Raw genomic sequence first — 12,235 nt, forward strand, 5'->3', positions numbered from 1 at the left:
TAACCAGGTTGTTCCATCACTAATTTAATTTAATTTAATTTAATAATATTTATATACCGCCCTTCTCCCTGAGGACTCAGGGCGGTTCACAGGGCAGAATAAAATACTAAATACAAACGTTAAAACAAGATTAAATAATTGCCCATATTAAAACAGTTGGAATCAAGTTCTAATACACCAAATTAAAATTAAAACACAAGAATAAAAACCCCACCAATCCCCATCAGGCTAGGCCGGCTTGAGCAAACAGAAACGTCTTGAGATCGCGACGAAAGGAGCGAAGACCGGGCGCCATCCGGAGCTCTACCGGTAGCTGATTCCACAGCTCCGGAGCGCCCACAGAGAAGGATCTCCCCCTGGGGACCACCAATCGACATTCTCTGATCGGTGGCACCCTGAGGAGGTCCTCTCTGTGGGAACGCACAGGGCGCAGGGAGCTTGTTACCCCCCGTCGATAGGGCTCGCAACTTGGGCGTCCTCTTGGATTCACGGCTCAATTTCGAAGACCATATAGGAGCCGTGACCAGGGGGGCTTTTGCCCAGCTTTGTCTGGTGCGCCAGTTGCGGCCCTATCTGGACTGAGATGCCCTACGCACAGTCACCCATGCGCTCGTGACCTCCCGGCTAGACTACTGCAACGCTCTCTACATGGGGCTGCCCTTGAGGACCACGCGGAGGCTTCAACTGGTGCAGAATGCAGCCACGCGAGTTGTTATGGGAGTTTCCTGATACTCCCGTGTAACACCTCTTCTCCGTGAGCTGCATTGGCTTCCGGTTGCCCTCCGGGTAAGATTCAAGGTGCTGGTAATGACCTATAAAGCTCTAAATGGCTTGGGTCCGGATTATCTAAGGGAACACCTGCTGCCGGCATCAACTTCCCATCGTCCTGTGCGCTCCCACAGGGAGGGCCTTCTCAGGGTGCCGGCGGTTAAGGAGTGCTGGCGGGTGATCCCCAGGGGGAGGGCATTCTCTGTGGGTGTGCCTGCCCTTTGGAATGAATTACCGGTGGAACTTCGGACCGCCCCCAATCTGCGTTCATTTCGCCGGGATCTGAAAACCTGGTTTTTTGATCTATCAGGCCTGGACTGAAGGGGTTTTAGCTTTTAATATTGTTTTAATTGTTGGGCTTATGTAATTTAATCTATTTTAATTTATACTATTTTTATATTATATTTTATGCTGCCCTGTAAACCGCCCTGAGTCCTTCGGGAATAGGGCGGTATAAAAATTTAATTAAATAAATAAATAAATTATTGCTGTGGGGTTAGGGTTAGGAGAAGAAAAGAGTATTAGATATATTCACCATGAATATATTCACCTTGATTTACACCGTGATGTAATAAAAGCGGGATAAAAATCAAATAAATCTGTAAAATAAATAAATAAATGGCCAGCCGTATGAGGCAACAAAGACAAAAGGAACAATATTATTTAACAATAAGAGAGTTGAGGACCATAATAGTGGAGAGGTGAAAACCAAAGAACATCAGGGCAAATTTTCCTAATGCCCAAGACAGCCATTTTGTGTGTGTGTGTGTGTGTGTGTGTGTGTGTGTATGTGTGTGTGTGTGTGTGTGTGTGTGTGTGTGTGTGTGTATCCATTCATTCTACATTTTCATCATTGGGATGGTTCAAGGAGAGACCTCATGTGTGGAGAAGAAAGGGAAGGAAAATGGAGGACATCAAGACAAGAACAGAGCAAAAGGCTCCCTTCTTTATTGTCTTCCTCTTCTTTCTTTCTTTCATCTCCCCCTCCGCCTTGGAAAAACACTGCAGCAAAAAAAAAAAATATTAGCAGCACTGCAATCATTAATATGCAAAAATGCAAATGAGGAGGTAATTAAGCCACAGTCCTCAGGAGGATATTTCCATCATAATGAATTCTATTGTCAGGGAAAAGCAGCCAGGCGCATTGATGGTAGCTTAAAGGAATATCAACTATCAAGATCGATCAAAACAGGGTGCCCACGATCCCCATTTTTGGAAGTGGGCTAGAAGCTGGCATGAGGGGCTGAGACTGTGCAGGGGCACTATTGTTTCCATCCCTATCACAAGGATGGTTTTCTCCCCAGGCTGAGGAGGAGCTGAAGGCAAAAGAGTTGGGGGGGGGCTCCTAAAGCAGAATGAGCAAAACAAAGCTCTTTGCACCCTCCCCGAAGCTAGGCACCATGTCTCTGCCAACTCATATACAAGAAAACTCATATATGAGGAACATCTTCCTCATGGCATACACAAAGGACCAGCATGCCAAGGAGGTGCCCGTTTTTAGGGTGCAGCAACATATGAGAAAATGTGGAATGTTTTGGCTAACATGTTCAGGATGAGCATCGAAGGATGCTTGGTTGCTTCTGGTGTCCTTCCAGCTTTTCAGTCATTGAAGCCAGGGTCATGTCTAGGTCAAGAGGGCGCCAGGTTCAAAGGTTTGACAAAACAGGGCAAATCAAAGGCACATTTTCATATTTCCTGGAGATCTTTGATGTAATTGAAGGGAACCCCTAAAAAGACAAGAGGGCACGCCCCCTTCTTGACAGGTCATCCTTGGACCCCACAGTGTTGGACAACTTCTGCCCAAACTTCAACCTTGCCTCTTTTTTTTAGGAAAATGTTTGAGAAGGTGATTGGCGCACAGCTGCAGAGGGTCTTGAACAGTGGTGGGAATCAAATCTGTGAACAACCGGTTCTCTGTGTGGATGCCACTTCCGGAAGTCCATTCTGGGCCTGGGCAACCAAAAAGCTACTGGTTCTGCCGAAGTGATGCAAACCGGCTGAATCCCACCACTGATCTTGAATCAAATGTATTATCTGGACCAGGGATGGGCAACTACGGCCCTTTACCTGACCTGTGGACTTCAATTCCCAGAATTCATCTCTTTGGACAGCCATTTGTCTCCTGCTCGAGCAGGGGGTTGGATTGGAAGACCTCCAAGGTCCCTTCCACCTCTGTTATTCTGTATTCTGTAAGAAACACATTTTTAAACAGGAGATGACTGAAGCCCCAGTGCACTTAGAACAGTCCTAAATTCTTTCAAGTGTAAAGATTTCCTCTCTGATGGTTCCAGGGTTGGTCCTGTGATCATACAAAACTGTGTCCTTTTTCTTAAAAAAATAATAAAAAATAGGCTGTTCATGACAAATTTCAGGTTTTAAATTTGGAGAGGCATGCTTAGTATTGGGTGGACCTTACCCTTCCTTTAAACACCATTAAGTGGGGGGGAAGAATCAAGGTTGAGAGGGGATAAGACATAATATGATTAATTTTCTCTTCATTTCAAGCTTCCTCTCACATCTTTTTAAAAGGAGTCTTCTGCTGATATTTTGTCAATACACTCTTTTCTTTTCTTTTCTTTTCCATTAATTAATTGATTGCCTGGGGGAAGTAGAAAATGAATCAACTGAATGACCTCTGAAGATGGTGGATTCCACCTAGTAATCCTGTCTATGGTTAGAGTTCGTAAAGATACAGAAAACAAATTTTTACACACTAAACCAGGGTTTTTCCCAACTTGGTAACGTGAAGATGTGTCAACTCCCAGAATTCCCCAGTCAACTTGGAGATGGTGGATAGTAGAACTCCACCTAGTAATCCTCTCTATGGTTAGAGTTCCTGAAGATACAAAAGCAAAGTTTTACACACTAAGGCTGTGTTTTCAACCATGGCCACTTGAAGATGTGTGGACTTCAACTCCCAGAATTCCCCAGCCAGCTTGAGATGGTGGATATTGGAACGCCACTCAGTAATCCTCTCTATGGTTAGAGTTCCTGAAGATACAAAAGCAAAGTTTTACACATTATGGCTGTGTTTTTTAACCTTGGCAACTTGACAATGTGTGGACTTCAACTCCCATAATTCCCCACCCAGCACAAGGAATTCTGGGAGTTGAAGTCCACACATCTTCAAGTTGCCAAGGTTGAAGAACACTGCTGTAAAGAAGGGATGTGTTCATGGTTCCCAGGATGGACAATTCTGGGAATTAAAATGAATTCATTTTGAACCACTTTGGGGGATGTTTCATGGCTTTGACAGCGCTCAAATTTTTTAGCAGCTGTGTCAATAGGGACAGAGGGAGGGTAACATATATGATGTGTGGAGAAAGGAAGTGACAGGTGTGTGGCAACAGGCCATATGTGTATGTCTGTGTGTGTTGAGATTAGTAAGTAGATGTTTCTCTATGATGCCCCCATCTCCATTTCTCCTTGGACTTCTGCCATATCCAGTATAAAGCCTCTGGCTATATTACTGCTATTTTTCAAGGGTTTTTCTTGCTGTACATATGAGGTGCTTAACTTGCCCACCCATCCCCAGGAAGAATGGAGATATTTAACTATGATGTAGGCATCATCAGAACTTAAATGACATCTCCCAGGGGTTTCAAATGAGAAAGTTCCTGTTTGCATGCACTTCTTTTTCCATTCTCCTATCCCTTAACCTTAAAATCTAGACCAGAGGTCCCCAACATTTTGGGCACCAGGACCAGTTCCATGGAGGAAGGTTTTTCCGCGGACCATAGAGTGTGTGGTTTTGTGTGCTGCCTGCATCCCACGGATGGGGCTTTGCTTGTTTGTGCCGACCGGTTGCTGATCTAGACTCTTCCCAAGTCCTCCATACATGCCCAGTCATTTCAATCAGTGTTTCTCAACCTCAGCGACTTTAAGATGGGTGGTCTTCATGTCCCAGAATTCCCCAGCCAGCAAAGCAAAGCTGGCTGGGGAATTCTGGGAGTTGAAGTCCACCCATCTCAAAGTTTCTGAAGCTGAGAAACACTGATTGAAATGATTTACCCTCCCTCCAGGCTGGCTCTTGTACCCCAAACTTCTACCAATATCTTACAGCACAGGTAGCCCTTGACTTATGACCACAGTTGCAACCAAAATTACTATATCTCAGTTAGGCAGTTGACAAGTGAGACCTTTGATTTTATGGCTCTTTATGCCTTGGTTGTGAGGAACTGCAGTCGTTAAGTGAATCATGCAGTTGTTAAGTGAGTCTGGCTTCCCAATTTAACTCTGCTTGTTGGAAACTGGCTGGGAAGGTGGCATATGACAATCGTGTGAACCTGGGATGCTGCAACCATTGTAAATACATTTCAGTTGCCAAGGGCTTGAATTTTAATCATGCAACAGTGGGGATGTTATGATTTAACTGCGAAGATTGGTTGTAAGTCACTTTTTGCAGTGCCATCGTAACTTCAAACAGTCGCTAAACAAATGTTTGTAAGTCGAGGACTACCAGTATCCCACTTTTCTAAAAGTCCTTCCCTCTCCCCCGTCCCCTTATTGTGACAGATCCTTCACAAATGCTCATTCTATGATTCTTTTCTTTGTTCTGTTGCTTCCTCTTATGGTGAAACTCATCCTACAAGACCCATGTTCTAACTTTCTCTCTTCTTCTCAACCTTTCTTCAAATCCTTCTTTCACACTTGCAACTTCTTATCGTTGCAATTTTTCTGCACCATCCAATTCCCAAAACAATCCCATCAAAACAATGTTCTTCAGCAGTTAACTCAGAATCTGTAAGCACCAATGGGGCCGTTTAGGGAAGTGATAAAGGGAAGGGAAGAGGAATATTGCAGAGGAAAAGAGAGAGGGCAGGTGAACTTAACATTTTTTTATGTGCCACAATTTTTATTTAAGGGAATGTTAAATATGCCTTTTTTAGGGCTCTTGATAGTTGCTGGCTGCAAGCAAAGAAGGTATGAGTATAGAACAGTGCTTCTCAACCTCAGCAGCTTGAAGATGTTACCTTCTGGGAGGGGGCTTCGTGGTATCCGTAGCAGAACATCCAGATTCAACCATAGTTTCGTTCCATACAGCATTAACCTTGTGAACTCTCAAGCTTCCTCCTTCCGTTATGTATTCAAGTTGGACAGTATTTAATATTTTATTGTTGTGTATATGTAGGGGTGTGGGTCTATACATATGTTGTTTGTACATATGTTGTATGTAGTGTGTTTTGGGGTGGTGTCATGTATGTGTCTCACTTTGAGAGCGGGCAACTAAATTTCATTTTTGATGTGCGCCATTGTGCCCACAGTAAAAAATGACAATAAAGATTATCTTATCTTATGTGTGGACTTCAACTCCCAGAATTCCCCAGCCAGCATAGGGTCCACACAGCTTCAAGCTGCTGAGGTTGAGAAACACTAGATAGAAAAAAATTGCTCAGGCAAATTGTGTAATATTGAAGGAAGCAGGAACATTTATTTATTTATTTATTTTATTTTAATCCCATTTATATCCCGCCCTTCTCCGAAGACTCAGGGCGGCTTACAATCTAAGCACAAATCAAATGTGCTTAGCAATAGCCTTCATTCTATGTATATGCCTGCTTATTAGGGCTTTCAGGCAAAAGTTAAGGTTGCAAAGAAAGGAGCAAAATGCAGTGAGGATGTGTGGACTTCAGAATTCCCAGCCAAAGCTGTTGAGTGGGGAATGCTTGGAATTATAGAGCAAGCTTTACAGATCGTCCTCGACTTACAAGTATTCATTTAGTGTTGACGTGACATCACTGAAAAAAGTGCTTTAGTGTTGACGTGACATCACTGAAAAAAGTGCTTATGACCATTCTTCACACTTATGACTGCTGAAACATCCCAAATGGTCATGCGATTAAAATTTGGACGATCAGGGGACAGGAGGTTAAAACATAAAGAACAGTTGCTGGATTTGGGTATGGAATAGGGTATGTCTAGTTTAATGAAAAGAAGGACTAGGGATGACGTGATAGGAGTGTTCCAATATCTCAGGGGTTGCCACAAAGAAGAGGGACTCAAACACCTGAAGGCAGGACAAGAAGAAACAGATGGAAACTAATCAAGGAGAGAAGCAACCTAGAACGCAGGAGAAATTTCCTGACAGTGAGAACAATTAATCAGTGGAACAACTTGCCTCCAGAAGTTGTGAATGCTCCAACACTGGAAGTTTTCAACAACAACGACAGAAAAGATTGGACAACCATTTGTCTGAAATGGTATAGGTTTTCCTGCCTGAGCAGGGGGTTGGACTAGAAGATCTCCAAGGTCCCTTCCAACTCTGTTATTCTATTCTATTCTATTCTATTCTATTCTATTCTATTCTATTCTATTCTATTCTATTCTATTCTATTCTATTCTATTCTATTCTATTCTATTCTATTCTTATTTTTTTCCTAGTCTAGTGTAGTCCATTCCATTCTATTTGGCAACTAACTCATATTTAAGATTATTGCAGTGTCCTGGGGTCATGTGATCACCTTTTGTGACCTGACAAGGAAAAGCAGTGGGGAAGCCAGATTCACTTTACAACCGTGTTACTAATTTAACAACTGCAGCGATTCACTTAACAACTGTGGCAAGAAAAGTTGTAAAATAGATCAAAACTCAACAGAAATTTTGGGTTTCTTTGTGGTCATAAGTCTAGGACAGGGGTCCCCAGCCCCTGGTCCGTGGACCAGCACCAGGCCACAGCATTCCAAAAACCCGTCCGCACAAACAAGCAAAGCCCCATCTGTGGGATGCAGGCAGCATGATCACGATTCAGGCAGTTGGCAAACGTCACGCATTTATGATCTCACAGCGTCCACTGGTCACATGATCGCCATTTGCAAGCTTCTAACAAGTTAATGAGGAAGCTGGCAAGAGGTCATCAGTCACCATCCTGTGAGGTTTTGCTTAACAAGCCCAAGTGACTCGCTTACCCATTGCAATGGTACCTCTGCTGTCACTAAACAAGGCAGCCATGTGCTGTTTTGCTTAATGACCGCTTAGTGACAGAGTTGCCAGTCCCAATCAGGGTTGTTAAGCAAGGATTACCTGTATTTTCTTAAAAGTCAGGGAGGGGAAGGAATTTAATGGAAACCAAGACCACCTTACTTAGTATCTAGGGCCCGATGGGTGCCATGTTGGAGATCTTAGCAGTATTCCAGTTTGGTTGGAAATAACATGATATTGAAGAAATAGATTGCCCTATATCGACAAATCATCATCTGCCTGTGTATTTGACAAGGCAGTAGTCATAGAACTGAACTGATCTAATACACAATTGATTTGGACATGTACAAGTGTGCTTTTCGTGATGTGCAGGACAGTGAGGAAGCCAATTGAAAAAATTAAGAAGGATGTCCTATTACAGTACACCACCACTAAGTTGGCTGGGGTTTCTTCTTTTGATAGGCCAAGGGACTAGCAACTTAAGAATGCTGCCACATTTAAGTCACACACCGATTCCTGGATTTGGCCTCAATTTTAACGTCTCCTTTCCTTCTTTCCGGCTCTGCCGAAAAGCAAAGCTCGACTCAAAATGAACGGGGTTGGCTTGATGCCACCTTGCAGCTGGTGTCTCGCATCTTAAGCCTGTCGTTTTTCAAATGTCAGCCAGCGAGAGAACTCAGGCGAAGGTTTGCGAGGGTGCCTCAGCCCCAGGATGGGGCGGAGAGGGGGAAGAGATGAAAAATCACACTTGAGGGAGGAAGAGAAGGGGGGCAGAGGAGGGAAATGGTGTGGTGAGGAGGGGGGGACTCCATGAGGCTGCAGCTGTTACCAGCAGAGGTGGCAAGGGGGAGGAATGGTGGGGGGTTGAGGGAAGTGTCAGTGAGAAGCGAGGCCTCAGAGACCCCCTCCATCTTCTTAGCACTTTTGTGGTCATTAAGCAACAGTAGAATTGGAGAAGGAAGAGCTAAGCAGTTGTTTATATGGTTCTTGTACCCCTCCCGCGCCTCCGTAGCTCTGTGACCATGCTTGATCTCGCCCAGCGCGTGTTCCAGCTGTCCCAATACAAGTGGGACGGCCCCTTCTTTTGTGGAAATCGTCCCTGTTCAAACTCTGCCCTTATTTTCTTGAGGGCAATGCCTTCGAAAGCAACCACCACCACAAAAAGGCTCAGAGGCGTGCGAGGTGGCCTAACATTTGCATCTGCTCCTGCACGTCTCTAGCAGTTCAGTGTTGGGTGCAAAAAGACCTTCTCATCTCTGAATGGAGCAAGAGTGTGGGCAAAACTTTGGGGGTTTGCGTTTCGAGGGCAGAAGAACTGGGAGGGCCAAGAAAGCAGAGCAAGTTTAGATAGAGATTGTGGAGTCCGGAAGGTAGAAATGGAAGACACTTAGTGCAGGGTTTCAAGTGTGAGTTTCAAATCTAAGGCGTGGCAAGAAAAAATGGAAAGTGGTCTAGCACAGAGTTATAATTTTCCCAAGAGCAGAATAAAATGTAATAAATATGCCAATTGCCAAATAGTGAAACTGTGAAATAGTGAACTGATGCAGGGTCCAATTTGGTTTGGTCACTGGGACCAGAGATTTAATCTTCCAAGCATATAGACCAGAGGCCTTCAATCTTGGCAACTTTAAGACTTGTGGACTTCAACTCACAGAATTCCTCAGCCAGCCAGGGCTGGTTAAGGAATTCTGGGAGTTGAAGTCCACAAGTCTTAAAGTTGCCACATTTGAATACCCCTGTTTTACACTTATGCTGGGCTCCAGCATCAGTCTGAAAGCTCGGAAGACTAAACCTCTGGTCCAAATGACCGACCCAAATTGGATCCTTCAACATTATGCTGGGACAGGTACATTTGCCTTCGTTTGTAGTGAATTGAAGCTGAGCACATTAAGATGATCTACACATTTTCTGTTTGAATCAGGTAGATCCTTGCTTTTTGGTGAGAACTGAATTCTAAATAGTCTTTTAGGAAACCATTCTACTCTGTTTCGTAACACTTTCCTTGCTTCAGAAGCTGATGTTAAACAACAGGTGCGGAAATTCCAGCAATGTCCCAGATCAGTAGGTCTGCCCCTATTTTTGTCCATGAAATATTAAAGGATATGAACACGATAAGTAGAGGAATGAAGGAGAAGGAAACTAGGTCTAACAACAGCCAGTAAAATCAGCAAAATCCATCACTAGTGGTAGATACAGATGTAAAGAGAGAATTTCCTGTACTGAGGCTCCTCCTCTTTCTCGTGGAAATTCCTCCTACTTTTGCCCAAACTCCTCTTTTTCTGCTGGAATTATGCAAATTAGTTTTTTTTATCCCATTTATATCCCGCCCTTCTCCGAAGACTCAGGGCAGCTTACAATCTAAGAAGCACAAATCAATGTGCTTAGCAGTAGCCTTCATTCTATGTATATGCCTGCTTATTAGGGCTTTCACACACACACACACCAAGCGGCATTATTACAAAGTCAGCTTAATTGCCCCCAACAATCTGGGTCCTCATTTTACCTACCTCGGAAGGATGGAAGGCTGAGTCAACCTTGAGCCTGGTGGGACTCAAACCTGCACTAATTGCAGGCAGCTGGTGTTACTTAAGGAGGCATTAGCCCTCTGCTCCACCAAGCCTTGGAGAAGGTTTGGAAAACATGACTGTAGCCCAAAAAGAAAGCATGGGGTGAGGAAGAAATTCAAGATTGTCCCAGCTTGACTCTCTTTTGTATAAAAGGAAAGGAGGTAGAGAGAAAGCTCTCAGGCTTTCAAAATATTGACAATATAACCTAGACAGGTAATCCTTGACTTACGACCTCAATTCAGATTAGAATTTCCATGGCTAAGAAAGGTAGTTGTTAATTGAATCATGCCTGGTTTTACAGCCCTTTTTGCCATTCTTGTTAAGGGAACCACTGGCTGTTAAGTGAATCAACAGTCATTGAACAAACCTGGGATCTCCCATTGACTTTGCTTGTCAGACGCTGGCTGGAAAGGTCACAAATGGAGTCAGGCTGATTGCCAAGTGCCTGAATTTTGATCCTGTGGCCACAGGGATGCTGCAACAGTCATAAGTGCGAGGACACTCTAATTTTTCCAGTGAGGTTGTAAGTCAAGAATACCTGTAACGATATTTCTTAACTTTAAGCTACGTAATTTTAAGAGTTCAAGTCTTATTCTCTAGTCGAATAATTTTGGGAATTGAAGACCTCATATCTTAAAGTTTCCAAGGTCAAGAAACACTGCCCTAGGATAACAAACCTCCAGATGTTCATCTGGCATCTGTTTTCTGACCTGGCCTATCTGAAAGGGCTGACAAACATCATCTGTGCCTACGAAGATCTCTTCCCAAAACTTTTCCCATGCCTCCTCTGTGGACTAAACATACCAGTCCCTTTAACGTACCTTTAAGGTAAAGGTGAGCAACTACAGCAACTTTACGGCTAGGCTGGCTCAGGAATTCTGGGAGTTGAAGTCCACGGGTCATAAAAGAGCCAAGTTTGCCAACCCCTGGCCTAGGCTGAGAGAGGGACTGGCCCAAATCCCTTAGAAAGCCGTGGCTAAGGAGAGACTATAACTTGGGTCTCCCCATTCCTACCCCGATGCCTTAGCACGACACCACACTGGGTTCTGGATGATCCCACCACTGCCCTAACTGCTCATCAATACGAGGGTAAACCTAGGTTTTATGGAGCAACAAAACAAAACATAACTTTCTTTCTAAGAGGCTTTGCACACGTGCAGAAACACCCCACGTACAAGAAATTCTTGCTTCCTCCAAAGGTCCTACTTAGCATTAATTAAAATATTTTTGAAGCTTACTTCTACTTCCATGAGGCTTAGAGACTTGCTTTTAAAGATGGAAGAAAAAAACACTTCTGAATTTTGGGCTTGAGATAGGGGGGAAAAATGAAACTCTGACTTTAGCTTTTTTCCTTAGATAAGTGTCTTGTTATAGAAATGACTTGTGCATATTAAGTATGCAGAAATAAAAACTAAGGCTGTAATATTATTATTTTATTCTACTGTGCTGAAAAGAGATGGAAGTCACTTCTTTCTTTTGCCCTTTGTCCTACACTTCTGTTCCCCCCCCTTTCCCCTTCCCCGTTTTCCCACTATAGATAGTCCTCATCTTATGATCATCACTGAGCCCAAAATTTATGTTGCTAAGTGAGACAGTTGTTAAGTGAGTTTTGTCCCATTTTACAACTTTTCTTGCCACCGTTGTTAAGTGAATCACTGCGATTGTTAAGTTAGTAGCATGGTTTTTAAATGAATCTGGTTTCCCTGTGGACTTTGCTGATCAGAAGGTTGCAAAAGCAGCTAACATGACCCTGGGACACTGCAACAATCCTAAATATGACCCAGTGGCCAAGTATCGAAATATTGATCATGTGACCATGGGGATGCTGCAACGGTTTTAAGTGTGAAAAACAGTCATGTCACTTTTTTAGTGCTGTTGTAACTTTGGTCACTAAACGAATGACTGTAAACCAAGGATTACCTGTATTTTCATTTTATATTTTGATAAGTTTAACAAAAAATAAATAAAAGGAGGGAAGAGCA

This window comes from Vipera ursinii (genome assembly GCF_947247035.1).
Source record: "Vipera ursinii genome assembly, chromosome: 1".
NCBI classification, from domain to species: domain Eukaryota; kingdom Metazoa; phylum Chordata; class Lepidosauria; order Squamata; family Viperidae; genus Vipera; species Vipera ursinii.